At 44.8% G+C, this 16,053-nt stretch overlaps 1 long non-coding RNA gene across 1 annotated transcript in view; it reads right to left on the bottom strand.

The window, feature by feature from the left end:
- Positions 1–8,070: 8,070 nt before the first annotated feature.
- LOC134144874 (uncharacterized) overlaps positions 8,071–16,053 on the bottom strand; it is a 46,455-nt gene continuing 38,472 nt past the window's right edge. The window contains exons 2-3 of the long non-coding RNA XR_009959501.1: positions 9,772–9,819; positions 8,071–8,225 (exon numbers count right to left, since the gene is read on the bottom strand). This is a non-coding gene — a long non-coding RNA (uncharacterized LOC134144874). The remainder of the gene's footprint in view (positions 8,226–9,771; positions 9,820–16,053) is intronic.

The following is a 16,053-nucleotide window of genomic DNA, read 5'->3' as shown; positions in this document are numbered from 1 at the left end:
TTTTTTCCTCAAGAAGTCAAAACTTTTGTTTTAATCTTTTCCAAGAGCTGCCCTTTACACAGATGTACACAGCTCTGAAAGCTCTCTAAAAGTCCTTCCCAACCATTCAGCAGACTCTCAGTAAATCATATGATAATACTGTCTTATAAATATCTGGAGATAGCACTTGAACTGTTCTAAAGTTCAGACTGGGTATATGGAGAGGTTCAAGTATCGCAGAAACTGCTTTTTGAAACTTCATTCTGGGGCCCAGTGCATTTTAGTTTTCCTCCAGACAAAGAAAAGAGGCTCTGAGGTGTTAAAGATGATTTTTAATTGAAAGGGAAGTGCTGGCATACGGAATCCTGCCCAAATTGTTTTTAGGAGAACAGCCTTACTGTGAAGAGTTTATTAGTACTAGAGGAAGGGAAAATTCAGTACAGTAAACATGCTTACTTGCAGTACGTCATACAATAAAAGAATAGCTGGTGAACTTTTAATATGCTGAAAACAGGCATCTATTTTCAGGTTACAGGCCTGCTGGTTCTGCTCTATTGTTAAGGAGCCTGAAAATTGCCATTCCTAGTTACTCAAAGTGTATACAAAGCTTTTCCCCAGAGATGTCAGGAAAAAGAACCATTTTGTGCTGCTGGCAGAGTAACTGGATTTTGACTTGTGAGCATGAGGTCTTCACTCCAGGAAGTACAACAAGCAACTGGGGAACCTCAAGCTACGCTGTGCAGTGCTTATGGCAGTCTGTGAAATATCAGGCTTAACAGCCATAGCGATGACATCTGTTTTGGTTCAGGCTTTGGTTGTTACTGACATACTTGTTTTAAATGGATGGCATCTGTTGCCTTCTTCCCTATGCACTGCTGAAAACCGCAGAGGGAGGCGCAGGTCAGCTTTGTTACCTTGGGAGTTTTGCAAGCCCAGACATTGTCGGCTGAACTGCCAGCCCTAAGCGTCTGTGAACAACTGTTTTCTCTCTCAGGAAGGTAGAGCTCACCTGCCCTCTGCTCACACATGCTCTGGAAAGCTAGATCACTTTGTCTCCTCATGCTCTGCAGGAGAACAGGAGAATGTGCAATTTGGCAGGTACCGCTATGTGCATTTCTCACATCTGGAGGAAAAAAGCCGTGAGGGCTGAGTGCTGGGTATTGCTGTCGGGGATGTCCCAGCCGCAGAGCGCTCCGAGCTGGCAGACAGACGTGGCAGCAGAGAGCACATTCCATAAACCCTCAGCAGAGAAATTTAGGCTATTTAGTGAAATGGCAAGAATGACTGTAGCTACACCCTTCAGCACCAGACGCTGCACTTCCCTAGTACGCAAGGGGAGTATGGACAATATTAAAGCTCTTTTTAACTGCTGATTGCTGTTAAATACTTCTAAAATGAAAACAGCTTATGCCCACCTGACAGTCTTCAGTCATCCACGGAAACTTCTCTCCACAGCAGAGCAAGCCACTCAAGGTTTCATTTTCTAGTGAGCTGGGACCTGGCTCACAGCAAATTGTCTTTTCAGCTCTCTCTTAATACTTCATTATCTGCACTATGATCCAAAGGACAGAGAAAGATTTTGGGGGTGTGCTCAGAATCTCATTAAAGTATTGCACCAAATAAGGCTTTTAGCAAAATAAAACCCAATTCTTGAAGCTAATGACCACTGAAAACTGTATCCATCCTCCTTAGAGGCCAGTAACTGAGACATGAATGGCATGTCTTCTGTCTTAGAAAACAGTCTTTGTGTCAAGACTAGTAAGGGTCCCACAGAGCTGCGTGTTCAGGGGGACCTAAGTGGCATATCATGGGAGCATATCAGCAGTGGGAGCAGATGACTCCAGCCTTTCTGTCCAAGTATTGCCAGAAATGCATTTGCTGGAGTGGGGGAAGCCGCCAGCCCTACAGGGGATCTTCACTCTACAACCTGAAACAGAGGGGATGCGTGAGCCAACCTGTCACCACCATGGATCCTGGCTGAGCGAGCTAGTTCTGCTGCCATCTGCCAAAGCAGTCCGTGCCTCAAGCGTGGGTTGTGCTTCCCTCGCGGGATGCAGGCAGACAATCTCCTCTCCAAGACTTCAGCTGCTGGAATGAGGTTTTCACTTCACAGCTCTCATAGCCTCCAGGAGGTTGGAGTGAGCGGCTTCTGCAGAGGGCAGCTGCATCCAAGGGGCAGCACGAAATCCAGAGCACAGCAATGGTCTCAGTCCATGCAATGATCAGGGAGCAGCTGAAGGAGCTGAGGCAGATGCTGAACCTTGTTTGTGTGTGTGACTCTGCTGTTTGGCTTCCCACTTGGATCACCTGCATGAAGCTCTCCAGCAGAAGAGCAACTAATCCAGCCCTGTTGCCTTGGCTCCTTCAGCACAGGGTCTGTCACATCATTCCATCACATCATTCCTTTTAAACATGCATACTGTATTGCCCATCTCCAAGTGCAGTTAGAGGCCCAACTCCTCAGCCCTTCCTAATCTCTTGCACTGCTGCTGCTACTGAAGGTTTCTGCACCCCATCAACCACAGCAGAGGCAGAAACAGTTATCATTGGTGGTGAAATAGTGCTCACCATCTGAAAGGAATGATTCTCCCACCCAGAGGCCTCCTGCAAAGAAAGACACTTGTCCTGCCCCCTCTGCTGAGCAGCCCCAAGGCAGAGGAGGGGTCTGCTGGCTACAGCAGAGGTCATCTTGGCCAGTCCTCCTAGGAAGAACTAGTCAGAGCTGCACTCTCCTCTGTGTCCAAGCCCATATCAAGGGGACAGCAGAACAACAGGAACCTGACAGCCACACTCACAGCATTTCCTCTGTGCAATTTTATTTCTTTTCTTAGAACCCCCCCCACCCTGTTCTCCTAAGCTCTTTTGTGCTGACAGTTGTTGCTGGGAAGTGCAGAGAGGATACAGGAAAGGGGACTGCTAGGTCTGAACCCAAACATGATGGGGAGGAGAAGGAGGAGGAGGAGGAAGGGCAAGTGTGTGAGCTGAGTGGAGCAGGATGGCGGGGCTTCCAGAAGACGGAGAGCAACTGCAGGAAGTGGTGCTTGCTGGAAGCACTCTTTAAAACCAGTTGGGGAGCAGCTGTGCTGATTTTAATCCAACTGGACTGAAGTGCCTCCAGAAGAGCCATAAGGCCCTTTGATACCTACCACCCAAGCAATAAAATGTTAATCTCCGCTGAAAGTCTTTGTTCCCTTAGTAGTGGTATTTTTCTATTTAGAGGTAATATATTGCTGCCTCCAATCAGAGGCCCCACTGTAACATGGGCCATGCCTGGGTAACAGAGACAGCTCCTGCAGCAATAGTGCTAGCATCTGAGAGATGCCAGAGAGCTGGAGAGCACCAAGTACCAGTGGCTTCAGGAGCAGTGGTCACAGCCCTTCTGCTGTCTGACCATTGCCCTGTGGGTCAGAGGCTCCCTGGCACAGACAATTCCCCCCTCCCCCTTTTTTTTGAGGAAGAATAATATTGTGTCTCTGGGGATTTTTACAAATGGGTGGTAGAAAGTCTAAGAGAGCTTCCAGGGCAAATTTAAAAATGAGTAGGCTGAGGTATCAGCAGTTGTTAAGGGCAGGTATAAGATACCCCAATAGAATATGAGATGATAAATCAATGGAGGAGAGGCTGTGAAGGGCTTGAAGAGCTTTGGTAGACTATCCTGGTTAAACGAGTAGTCAGCTTCCCTCTGGGAGGTCACAGGCTTTTTTGATGTGTGTATGGTCTCCTTGGATAACAGATTAACCCTATCAGTATAAGCCACCAGCTGTGTTTCCAGCACCAATCTGTAAGTACAACTGTTCTGGTGGCATGCATGTCCCTTACACTTGTAGCCTTGTTCTCAACAGACCTTAGTGACAACTTTGGATTTTGTAGTACACGAAAAAGGCCTGCCCTGAAGGCACTCGTGCACCAGCACAAGCATGGGCCCAGATGCTTAGGGACCAGGAGGACCACATGGTGCCTGCATTAGCATCCAGGAATACTTCCCTCTATTTGATAAAAACAAAGCAGGCTTTCTGCTTCTCATCTGCCGTGGCCTATCCCTGAATCTTCTCAGTCCCCTCTCCAGAGCTTCTAGTTCAAAATACATTCTCTCTATCCCTTTCTGCTTGTTTTTTGTCCCAAGGTTTCTTCAAAACTGAAGGAAGTCACACAGAAAGACATTTTCTTACGTTGCTGCACTGTCAGATGGCGTAAGTGTGGAATGATAGGGCGACTAGTGTTCTATTCTAGAAATTTAGATAGTTTAGACCTCTTTCTCTTCAATCTTTTCTTCATTTCCAGAGATTAGGAGAATCTTCAGTCTGCCAAAGAGCTCTTACTATAAGCAGATGTCTTCCATATCATCATGTTAAAGCTCACAGCATCATCTAGTATAGGAAGAGTAACTTAAAGCTAGTTTTTCCATGCCCCTTGTAATATAGTTAAGTGCCAAAATTACTGGGATGTTTTCTGTAACTGGCTTCTTTTTCCGTAGAAATCCTACTGTAAATGTACAGAAATTTCCTACTAATGTTCCATCTCCTCAATGGGAGAGGTGTGGAGCTTGACAATTTGATGTTCCTTGACAAAAAGGACTGTATTTCTGAAAGCATTCTGACGAACTATTTTTTGCCTAATGCTGTTTGCCGAGATCTCTCATTCTGAAGAGGGCGCTAGGGGTGCTGCTCCAACTATCCGCGAGTGAAGGAACTGAGGCTATAATGCGCTTCTGTTATTCAGCGTGTACTATTCAGGTTTTCATGATCTCAGCAATAATTTGCTGCCTCAGACTCTTTTATATATTTTGTGATTTTGAATATTTCTTTACCCTTCTAGCTGTTGTATATCTCTGCCTCCTACTATAACGCTCTGTTATGCTATTATCTTTGTTGCCATCAGTTTGTAAAGCTGAGGTGAACTCTAGGCATAGCTTATTTCCATTATTATCTTTATTGGCATTTCCAGGGAACCATTTGTCTTCATTATCTGCAGCTGCTTCCTGAATGATTTTGAAAAGGTACATGCAATATTTCCCTCTCTTGAGAGCTTATTTTTTGTGCAGGGCTTTCACCCCTCCTCCCACCTATTAAAAAAAAAAAAAAAGTTTCCACTCCATTGCTGGTTTGACAGAGTAAAAGCATCTTGCAGATGGGCTGACTCTCAAAGAGGTAAGAATCTTAAAATCCAGCAGAGCCTTGTCTAAACCTCACTCTTTCCCTGCTGCCGTATGAATCAGTGTACCCTGATGTAGTTTCTTTCCCATTGCAGTTTGCAGCATACTCCATTCATTTCCTCTGCAGCTCTGTCTACTACTGGCAAACTAATCACTGCCTGAGTAATGCACCTCAAAATATTTGTTTATGCTGAGTGATTCTACCTGGATATTGTTTCTCATCATCTGCTGATCACATGAATCGGTATCAACATTTGGTTAACAGTATTGAGAAAACAATTTTGTTTAAGGGAAGGAAGTAAAATCATTAAAAAGCTATATGTGAAAATTAATGCTCAGCATACCTTTAACAGAAGCAGACATCTTTTGCAATAGCACAAGTAAGTGAGATGCAAGATCATTGCATGGACTTGTATAATTCAGTTTCTCCCCACTACATGAGGACTGAAGGGCTGAACTAGCTCTACGTGGGTACAGACCTCTGTTCTTACAAAGTATTTAACATTTGCAAACATCTGGCTTGGACTTAGCTGTTGAGCATGAGTAATTTCAGCTTCACTCTTCTGCTTCAGTCACTCCCTCCAACAGCCTTCCTTGCTGTGACCTAAATTTATTCCCATATTATCATGAGCAAATGCTTTCTAATGGCATTTCAGAGGAAACTAATCTTGAACCTAAACTGAATCATGACCAAATTCATCATCCCTCATTACTTTGTGTGTAAGTTTATTTCTGCCTCTATCCTTGAACAACAAATCATTTATGACCTGTCCTTACACTGACTTGCCTGCAAAAGCAGAAACTATGGCAAGAAGCCTTACAGGGCTTTTCTTTCTCAAAAACACAGCTGCTGCTGGCTGCAGGGACCAGAGATTTATAAATACTGTTCAAAGGTTTTCAGAATTTTAACATGCAAAATAAGCACAGGAGAATAAAAGCCTCAGTTAACCTAATTTCTGGCAAAACCATGCCAGAAGACTGATAATGACACCCCAGCAATTATCCCATACCCCAGTTTTACCATGCTAACCAAATTGCCAATCCAATTGTGCTGCCCGTGTGGAGTGACATGCAGTCAGTAACACACCATGTGCACAGCAAGCTATCAGTATTGGTGTTTTCCTTGGAATGAGGAGTCCCCTCTGCCCCCTGAGCTTAGGGATCAATAATGACATGGGGCAAAAGAAAAATGCCAGTTGGGAGGCCAGCTGCTCATAGAACCCTTCTGAGAGGGGTACATGCTATTGGATTTGTGCATGAAAACAATGACACTGAAGTAGCCCTTAGAGAATGATGTATCAACGTTGCTGCTAAATATTCAGCTAATGTACATCTTGCGTGTGAGGCAACTTTTGCTTTGTTCATCCATTTCTCCAAACTATACTGCTGCTTCCCTTCCTGACAAAGGTTCTGATGCATCTGCTGTTGCGAAGAACAAACCTGTCCTTAATGCTTTCCCACAGACATCACAGTTGTCCTATTCACAGGTTATGAAATCCTTGCTTTCAGGAGGGGACAGTCCGATTCAAGCCTTGCTGGTACTACCACATTTATGCAGTCACTCATTCCATAAGAGGGACTGCTCCAGAAAAAGTCCCAGATAAAGAGATACGCTCTTCTACTGCTGGGCTTGGAAGAATTTGAGTTGCAGCCCTCTGATGTTCCCACCTCAATACTTAAGAGCGCCCTCCATACAACAGTAATGAAAAACACAATGCTCTTTCCAGTCCCCTCCCAAAAGTTCACTGGGATTACTTCTGCACACATACTCATTTACTCAAGGGTTGTGCTCCATGCTGCCACTGAAGCTAAAACAGGAATGGAAATGGAAATGAAATCAGCTGCAGTAATTCCTGGCTCCGAGGGCCAGGGCTGATGGGGCTTCTTTCCAGGCACATCTGGTCGTTAACCCTCACAGAATACAGGCTTTTAGGTCCTTTCATTTAGGACAATGGGCTGTGTGGCAGGAAATGCTAACTTCATGCAGTGGGGGCTTAATCACACCTTTGGGGACTTGAAAAGCTGGTAGCTATTGATTGAGGCCAAGCTGGTGAAGCGAGGTCACAGCTGCCTTCATCTTTCACATAGGGGTCCGTGGAGACCACGCACAGTAGCATGCTGGGCTCCCTATTGATTCAGGTGGCATGGCAATTAAAAAGCCCCGTTTTCATCCTTTCAGCCATTTATTCTTCACCAGATGAAGCCAAGTGGGCTTGGCTAGCTACCATGGCTGCACAAACCAAGCTGGATGCACTCAATCGTAACTCCAGATTAAAGCTGAGCACAGCTTCATTTCACGCACATGAGGTTTGTCCTCAGAGCTCCCCACAACTGCACATATGGGGCAAGGTTTCCCTGCCTCCTCCTCGAGGCCTAGATGGAGCAGAGAACCCAGGGAAATGAAAATGATGTGGCTCTGGGGGAAGGCCTTGCTGTGGACAGGCGAGGCACTGAAACAAGGCTGTGTGCATAATTTCTTTTCCAGGTTGCTCTTGTCCTGCTCCCATCCCTCCAGCTTGCCACTAAAACACAGGAGTTGACAACCTACATGCTGCCATGCTGAGTCTGATCCTTTGCCAGGTGGAAAATACTGATCATCTGAACCCTGTGGGGAGCAGAGCTTGTCCCTGTCCCTAGAACAGTTGCCCTGGTGTCCCTGGCTGCTGTTCCAACAGCCTTGGTACAGGACCTAATGCTCAGCACAGTGGGCACTGGGGCAATAAAGGGGCTTAGTCCTCTTCTATATTCTCATAATATAAATTATGAATAACAGTGGCCAAGGCACACGCTCAGCCCACAGTTAGTTCTGGGGCTTAAAGCACACATGAACTTCCCAGCAGGGAAATGAATATGTCTTTTAATAAGTCACTCTGTTGCCCAAATAAAATAAAAGGCAGTTTCATTTTTGTAGCTATAGTTTTATAGAACAGAAGGGCGCAGTTTATCATGCACACAGGTGATCAGACAGCCTAATGATGTATTCAAACTACAAAGATTTCCAGAAACAATAGTGTAATTTACCACTTGTTATGGAGAACACATCTCTGATGCCGGCTTCATGCAGACCGACTGCCTTCTGGCTATTCTTGCAACACTAAAAGTGAGAAGAGAGTAGTTAGTATATGAGAAGACAAATGCTGCCCTTAAAGTCACATATACAAAGGCAATTACTGCTATTTTTATAGTCAGAAATACATTTGGCACTTTACAGATGAACCTTAACAGAAATCCTTTACGTCTGTACTAGTAGCTGACCTCAACAGTCTCATACCAAGATCTCCTAGTGCACAAGTATGTGTGCGCACGTGGTTGACACGTGCTAAGCACCTTTGGGCACCATATTGCTTTCAAGCTAGTAGTAGCCAACATTCTGACTGAAGAGCCAAGACCTTGACTAGGTGGAGTAGAAGGACTATAGAAGATATCCTTCAATATAAGGAGATTCCTGTATCTGTTTTCAGAGGATAAGCATGTTTCCCATACAAACACCTTCCAGTTTAGCAAATCATGGCTGCAGTCCCAGACCATCCATCTTTCTGCCACTTGCCACATTCTTGTGCTTCTTCATAGACTCACCTGCAAATGCATGGCCCAACTCTGGCCCTGCAGGGACAAAGCAGGAGCAAGAGCTGCTGCCTTGCCCAAGGGCACATTGTTTTGGTCTGCTGGTTGGAATTGGCTGTGTGTGTGGCATTCCCTGCCCTGTTGCTCTGTGATGTCTCACATCTGTGTAAGGCTTAGGTCTTACATTTTATTTCCATGAGTAACCCTCTAGAGCCAGCTAGCTCCTTCCGTCTTGTGGGTAAGTGATACTAAACTATGGGCAGCAGAGACTCGATGGACACATCCACCTGGAACACAGGACACAACTACAGAGTGAGGATGTTTCCAGAAAGCACCTTTACATTTATGTCGGTAACTGCGGTAGTAAAATCCTTGCAGAGCAATAATGCAATTTAGTAGGAATCAGCTAAAAATTGCTGCCCAGATCTCAGCATTTCCGGATGACCGTAAAGCTCCCAGGACTGGGTAAACGAGAAGGATTTGTGCCATTCCCAGACAGTGAACGCCAGGATGTTTGTAGGTTGTCATCATTTCCTCGAGAGTGATCTCATCTGTTTACGGCCAGCTCGTGTGAGCCGTTGTCTTTACCAGATGCGTGTGCGTTAGGGGCTGCCATCAGCTTCTTGTGCTCCGCTCGACACAAAGGGCAGCTGCTCCCCGCTGGCCCCACGTCACCCGCCTGTGACGACTGTTAGCTGCCAGGGAACTCTTTAACCGTGTCGCTCTTGAATCAGCTCCAAAAGCTTATTTAATTCCTGCCCTTACTGAGACATGTCCTTCAAATTCTTAACCTAGCACCTTCTTCATCTCTAAGAAATAAATGTACTCTCCTCACCTTGCAACTTCCTTCTCTGTTTGCTTTGTGTTATGAGGTGATAAAATCTGGCTAACGGGCACCCTAATTATTGCAGCATCCGAACGGCAGGCTTCAGGCAAAATTATTGTAATTACTTATTCAAAAATATTCTTAAAATTAACATATCCTGAATGAATTCAAGCTTAATTTAACAGGATGCTGCACTTATTACAAGCATTTAACACATGGAATTGTTTAAACTTATCGGAGAGCAACTTACTTTTTCATAAGATACCAGAGTCAAAAGTAGATGAAGCCACAATTCGCCCTAACAAGAAGAAATGCCAAACAGTTTAGAGAACTACACAGTAACTTGTTCAAATGCATGCAATTTAAAAGGCAAACAAAGAAGCTCTTCCCACGCTTTTAATTATGTCAGGGATTTTAACTGTTCCTGAAATTCTGTTTCTCAGCCAAAATTTATCAACAAGAAATGATAAAAAAAAAAAGTCATAAATTCCCTCCCTCTCCTCCTTCTTCCCTTGGAACAGATTCAGGGCTTTATTCTGAGACCCTTTGCTGGTTCTAAGCAGTATTCTTTAGATTTTTTCATTTTTATCTACAATACATAATACAGAGTGTTCCCCACTGACATACTTTTAACATAGAGAAAACTGTGACGAGAGGGGAAAGATCTGTTTGAGTTTTCTGCAGAAAATCTTGTGTGCCACAGTATCAGCCTTCACAGTAAAATCAAAAAGTTTTCAGAAAGTAATGAAATTATCCATTTCAGTAGCACTGTTCGTCCTACATGCAGGAGTGTACAGTGTCCCCTCCTGTCACTCAGACTGTGTCTGCTGCCCATCTCTCACTGTTCTTACGCCAGTTTGCCCACGGTTGGAGTGAGGTCTGTGCAGCTATACCGTTGGTCTGTCTTTCAGTCGGATAGAAATGAGTAACTTTCGAACCAATTTGGTCACTTTCTAATGCACTGAGAAGAAGGCAAGAAAGTGCCGTGTTCTGCTTTGGCTGTGACCACTAGAGCTGAACGACAAGTAGATATTCTGGCACTCTGACTATTTTGCAGACACATGAACACACAGTAAATCTCCCTCGCCGCCTTCTTCCCTCTCCTGAAAAGCATGATTTTGTGTCCATCCTGCTTGGGACCCTGGCTATGTGGTGAGCAGTAAAGTTGCAACATGTCGCCACCCCAAATGCTGAGATATAAAGAGATTCTTGGATACCTTTCCAGCAAGATGAAATGCCAGGGATAAATCACTGAATGAATTCATCATGCTGTTATTTAAACAATAGCAAGAAAGCAAACTGTGTCCCTGGAAATGGTCCTTTTCCAGTATTTTGACCATTCCCATAGCTGCCTTATAGTTTCATGATCTGTTTTAAAGATTCTCTCTGCTGCTGCACAAAGCCAATAGCCCTAATGTTTCTGTACAGCCTGTGGCTATGGACCCCATTACAGAGTCTTACTTTTCTTCATGTTCTCCACAAAATGTTGATATCAAACGCATTAAAGGAATTAGGAAACAACACTTGAGAGAACATGATGCCAGTCAGGTCCAGATGATTCTAATTTACTTCACCAAAATACTTTTGATTAAAACACGTGGCTGGTGACGTGTCTTAAAAGGAACTTGGACTTCAGGCTCTGTAATAACTGCAATATGTTCTCACTCTTTAGCCTTGCCACAGACTGCGTGAACTAAGTGTAAAAAACTCCTGCAAAAGAGTTATTAGGTGCTTGCTTCAGACACAGACTTCGCACCATAGTCATTGCTGATGTCCTGGCACATCCTATGGAGGATCATATGCAAATTAATTTAGATGTTTCATATTCACTGTGCATCATTATGGCACACAGTCTATTTTCATCAACTTCCACATGTGGAACATTTTAAAAATCTCCCAACTGCAGGACAAGAAATGGAAAGAAATGGCTCCAGCAATCAGTAACCTCTTAATAACATGAGAATCTCAGCATTGACATGGACAATAAATTAGTGCTCAAAATGTCTGAGTAACAGTCATAAAACTGCTTTCCATTAAGTTCACTTTAAATTACTAATCCTTCTCCAGAGACATTAAGCTAAACTCTCACCTCACAAATTCATGTTCTGGGTCTTCATCATAGGGCAGAATAGAAGCTAAACAACAACAACAACAACAACATTTTAATTTTCCTCACAGTGGGTAGAATTTCTAAGCCCTTGGTCACCAAAACTGGAGATCAGAGATGATCTCCAGAAGCTTGGGGAGCCCAATACACACCACTTTTCTGCAGCTGCAAGGGTCACCTGGATTATCAGTCCTGTAAAGGCTGGGGGGAATCTGAGAGCAGCCTGGGAAGGAAAGACTGCTGCCGAGCAAAGTGTTTGTGGACATCTCTACTATTCGGCATATTCCACACAGAGGGCCCCAAATAGGAGATTTATTTTCTGATTTAAGACATGTTATCACAAGATACCACAGATATCAAGATTCCTGGTGCACTCAAAAAGGTGTTTTCAGGGGCAAGTCCCTTGGTCTCTCTAATGGGGGTAGAAAGGTCCTCCTGTTGTGTGTGTGGCTGGGACACACAGGGGAGGAAATGGCACGAATGGGACAAGCACGCAGAGGTGTTTCCGAGGCATGGCCTGCAGGCAGCCTGCCCGTGTGCCATTTGGCCTGCTCAGCTGGCTGGCAGGCGTCTCAGAGAAGGTCTTAGGCACTTGGTATAGAGGGAGAGAGGATCTTTGCTCTGACTGAGCTATGCCTATATGCAGTTCCATAAGCTCACTTGTTTTCTAACTGCATCTTTATTTCCTCCCAGCAGTGGCAGCTGCTCAGGCATCAGGCTTCAACCCTGTGAAAATTTGGTGTGAACTCATCAGATCTGTCATGAAATCAGTTTGCCAGCTTTACATGAACATCTTGTCAAGATTAACATAGAGATACAAATCCACAAGTCTTTCCAGACATTTGGAGTCCAACTAGTCACCTAGGCTGTCACCTCTTCTCTGCTGGAGCAACAGAATGTGGTTCAGGCAAAAGACAGCAACTTCTAGCACCAGAGTGTGGCACTGCCTGCTGCAGAAACCATTTCAAGCCTCACGACCTTGCTCTCCAGTTGCAAGGTGTGACCATACAGCAAATTCTAATGGCAAATCGTACTCAAGATTGTACGATGACAATTCCTCACGAGGAGGCCCTAAGATGAAAATGGCATGAGACATACAGGACAAGATTCCCAGTTTCAGAACTTCCTTCTGATTTAGCAGAGTGCAGCAAGAGTCAAGTAAGAGTGAACTAAAATTTGAAGAATCCTGTCATTCTTTTTTCTGTCTCTAATCCAAGCTAGCCTCGTATTCTGTGAGGCAATGTGGGGAATGTTGAAAATGGAGGGACTAGCAGAAAGGACTGTTCTGCCACTACAGCCTTTTTTAACATTCTCCTCAGCCAGCCAGCCAGCCATCTGTAACAGCAAAGAGAAAACTAGGTTGTTCCGCTTCTGACACAGCAGTATTAAGTGGCACATATTTTAACACGATTTGAAGACTCCTTGGATTCTGCAGCATTGGGGCATTTGGAGCAACCTTTCAGCAGAAACAAATCTCTCCGCAGCAAGAGTGCAAACACTGATCCGTTGAGCTAAAGCAGCCCTTGCCCTCCAGGACATGCTGCCTGCAGTGGCCCAGATCTGTTCCAGACAATAGTAGCTGGTGGTACATTGACATGATGGCTGAACAACATCACATTTCTGGCTGAGATTTTTTTCATACTTTGGTTTCTCACAGTGGATTATTTTGAATACAGCTTCACTGCCTGATCTGTTTACTTGTTAGGACTTTTTTTTCTTGGAGAAAAGAAAAACAATAAATTTTTATGAGAGCAATATAAGAACAAAGTATGGAAAATCAAAGGAAAATCTAAAATGAACTCTTCTTGTGCTGGGGCAGAGAACATGGTTGTAGCATCCTAGTGTTCCACTCATGTGGGGAAGTTTTGTTGTGCTTTTATGAAATGTTACACAAGATCCAAACAGCTGCAGATTATCTGTGTAACCCCTTCCTTGTCCTGCTGTAGCAGGTAGTTATCACGAGCCGTACATGCAGTGCACAGCACTGTCCCAAGCCTGCAGCCACACAGGGTGGGATTCTGCTGCCTAATTGCAGGCATAATCTTCTGAAACCCTCAGGTCTTGTGCCTGGTCTACAGCTGCTTCTCCAAAAGGACACAGGTCTCATGTAGAACCTGTGTTATATGTTAGTCTTGCGTGGATGTTTTCGATACAGTAAGACATCTAAAATAGCTCTTGACACCTCAATTTGGTGTCAGTTTGCACCTCAACTGCTTATTTTACTCACTTGTGCTATATCAATTAAATTAAATTGCTTAGGCAACTGCAGGGCAAGGCCTTTAGATTCCAGAGTCTTTCAGGGAGGAAAGCTTCTCACCTTCTTAGACATTTGTACCCTGCTGGCCTTGTGTGGACTAACATTCTTACATGTATTTAATCGTATGTGATAGTATGCGATAAACTCGCAGGGAGGTGTTCCTAATGCACTCCCTCACATGGTCAGAAAGTGCTTAGCTACACAGCCAAGTCATTTGGCCATGACCGTTGGCCACCAGCAGGTCCGAGAAGTCTGGCTGCCTTGGGCAGAGAGACTTGCAAGACAGCAGACATGCAGTGCATGGTTATGCATACAGCAGCCAATCAGCCACCCACCGGGCAGTGGTGAGTTGTATTTGTCACCTCGCTGTGTCACTGCTGAGTGCTGCCAGGCCAAGTGACCTGATTTAGAACACCGCACCAAGATGGGAAGGAAGTTTCTGTTTGCTGGAGGAGCATCAGCTGGTCTTGCTGACTGATGCACAATGCTGCAAGACAGGCTCTGTTCCTGGCTCCGCTGCCTGCTCCATCGCAGACCTGCCTCAGCGCCCTAGGGATGCAGACTGAGTCTTTGATTTGGATCTGGAATGCAATATCCAAAGTACCAGGGCCTTTTTCAGGTGCCCTGATGCTATCAAGTAATTAACACACCATCTGCATAATCCTTAGGTGTTCCACTTCTGGGCATTTTTGCCTGTAAAAGTCTCTCCCTCCTATGTGCACAGAATAGCTGCCTGAAACTTTGAGGAACCTACTGCTAAGCAGCTGCTTAATGCTCAGACATTGCGACACTAAGCTTTTGTGACTGTCACCTACAGTAACTCTACTCTGCATCCATCACCTCATCTGGGGAGGGCTGAATTCAGGGACGTTTACACAAAAAGCAGGCAAAATTGTCTCTACTGGCCACCCCGGAATTACTAAACTTTCATGTTCCCAAAGGGACCTTATTTCAGCAAAGAAAAGAAAAGCCAGGAGACGACTGAAAGGCTTCCGGCCAGTAAATTAATTCCAAATCCTTGTGTGCCTGGATTTGAAGAGGTTTTAAATCCAGGAGGACTTACAAAATGCAATTTGGCCTTTGCAGTGTTTCAAAAATGAGTCATAAAACTAACACTCTGGACTAATTCCGGTCTCTTTTCATATGAGTTTACCTATGCACCAGTAACTAACTAGTGTAACTCCACGAAAGTCAATCAAGTGGCAAAGTTTCCACACTGAAATTGCTGAAAAGAAGAACTTTTGTCATGCCAGACTGCACAGAAAGCTTGGGGGAGCAATTTCAAACCTGGAAGCAGAAAGTTCCCAGTTATGCAGAACAGCTTGTATCTCAAGAGCCTGTTTTTAATCATAACCTCTACAACCCAGTTTCACAGCTCATGCTTTACTACTTGGACAGCAGTTGCCAACTGTACAGAAACTGAATTTGGTATTTTCCAGTTGATGGGAAAGCTTTCCAAAGGATATTTGCTGGAGCCACACAACAGCTTAGCATGATCCTTCCTAGAAATGAAACACACATATTGCTACTTCCATTAAATGCACTCACTTGCTCTAGATGATGTGAGATTTCCAGCAGTACCTTGCTGAGTCCTCATGGACCGTACACCAGGGCTGCTTTAGACATAGGCAGAACAAGTAGTTGCCAAGAGCAGCATTTTCCTGGAGTGGCAAGACAGCACTGCTACCCACCAGCCATCGCTCTGCTAGCAACCCCCTCAGCCTGTGCCAGTCACCGCATCCACCACCATCTTCACACCCATCCTAGAGCCGGGAGGTGGGTAACGCACAATCGCAGCGGGGCAGAGTGGCGCTCTACTGTCTTGGCAGCCTCCGGCTGCTGTAGGGATATGGTGTTAGCCAATCTCCCAAGACACAGAGCTATTTTCTCCTCAACCTTCATGGGGCGACATGCAGTTTGTCTGCACTGCTGAGAAGCTTTGAGCCAGCTCTGCCTGGCACTTTTATAGAGCCCTTTGGGCACAGGTGATTACAGAAGCAGGACTAGATACTCCCAAAATGGAATTAGCTTGGCAAAAACTATTTTGATTTGAATCTTAAAAGAAGATAAAAAATAAAGACAGGTCAGCGACATTTGCCCTCCTGGTTTCATTCCTGCCAGGAACTGGTGGCGTAGCTTCAGTTGCATCCAAAACAGAGTGAACTTAT

Source organism: Rhea pennata, chromosome 10, assembly GCF_028389875.1.
Source record: "Rhea pennata isolate bPtePen1 chromosome 10, bPtePen1.pri, whole genome shotgun sequence".
Classification (NCBI taxonomy): Eukaryota; Metazoa; Chordata; class Aves; order Rheiformes; family Rheidae; genus Rhea; species Rhea pennata.
This window is presented reverse-complemented; position numbering and strand designations above follow the sequence as displayed.